The 912-nt window shown below is 45.7% G+C and overlaps 1 protein-coding gene across 2 annotated transcripts in view; it reads right to left on the bottom strand.

Annotated features, from left to right (window-relative positions):
• Positions 1-175, bottom strand: part of POU2F1 (POU class 2 homeobox 1) — a 131200-nt gene extending 131025 nt beyond the window's left edge. Inside the window, exon 1 of one of the 2 annotated variants that reach the window (XM_005880503.2) lies at positions 116-175. The gene's annotated coding sequence lies outside the window, so the exon portion shown is untranslated. The remainder of the gene's footprint in view (positions 1-115) is intronic. The other variant, XM_014528532.1, reaches the window with a different exon arrangement.
• Between the last annotated feature and the right edge of the window lie 737 nt (positions 176-912).

The following is a 912-nucleotide window of genomic DNA, read 5'->3' as shown; positions in this document are numbered from 1 at the left end:
CCCAGCCGTTAATTATAATAATCCTGAGTACTAATAAATTATGCTAAGTCGCGGGGGGGCCGCGGGAGCCGGGCTCGAGTATGAATATGAATATGTAAAATGCCGTAATGATTACCTGCTGCTGCTGCCGCCGCGGCTGAACTCTCATCTTGACTCGCTGCTCCTCCGTGAATCGGAGGAGTCCCCGCCCTTGGCTCTGCCTGAGCCGCGGTCCGCGGGCCCAGCGGGAGCGCGCCCCGGGTTAACTTAATTAGCCCCTGTCCCTTCTGCTCTGCAGCCTCGCTTTTCCCGCCGGCCCAGCCTGGGGCCCTCGGGCGGATCGCACCAAGCGGCGGCCCCTGGCAGTGGACAGACAGGCTTCCTCCCCTTCCCTGGCCTAGGAACTTCTGTTAAAACCCAGCAAGAAAGTGGAACTGATGGCCTATGAATAATAACGGCGAAATCATCAATAGCTTCATGGATTTTACTTGGCTGTTATCTCAGCGTAAATAGGATAGGTGTTTTCCATTGCAGATAGTATTTCTTTGTAACTAGCCATAATGTCCTAAGACTTCTTTAACTTGAATGGTAAATTTCCCTGGACAAGACCCAGGTGTAATTTCTTACAAAAGAGCTAAGATTTTTTCCTTTTTTTAAAATTTTGTTTGTCAATTAGTTTACATTCAATATTATTTTGTATTAGCTTCAGGTGTACAGCATAGTATTTTATGATCAGCAAAGAAAGGTTTTTTGTTTTCTATTCTGAGTATTATTTTTTTAATTTAAATTCTTTATTGTTGAAAGTGTTGCATTTTTAAAAATTGTCTGTGGGGAGCCGATATAGGGTTAAGCCTCGGACTGACCTGTTGGCAAAGTCACAAACAAGTCTTCTTCCGAGTCTTAAACAACCCAATCCGAGAGGTGGCCACTGAT

Source organism: Myotis brandtii, unplaced genomic scaffold, assembly GCF_000412655.1.
Source record: "Myotis brandtii unplaced genomic scaffold, ASM41265v1 scaffold64, whole genome shotgun sequence".
NCBI classification, from domain to species: Eukaryota; Metazoa; Chordata; class Mammalia; order Chiroptera; family Vespertilionidae; genus Myotis; species Myotis brandtii.
The sequence above is the reverse complement of the archived record's forward strand: the minus strand, read 5'-3'. Positions and strand labels throughout refer to the sequence as shown.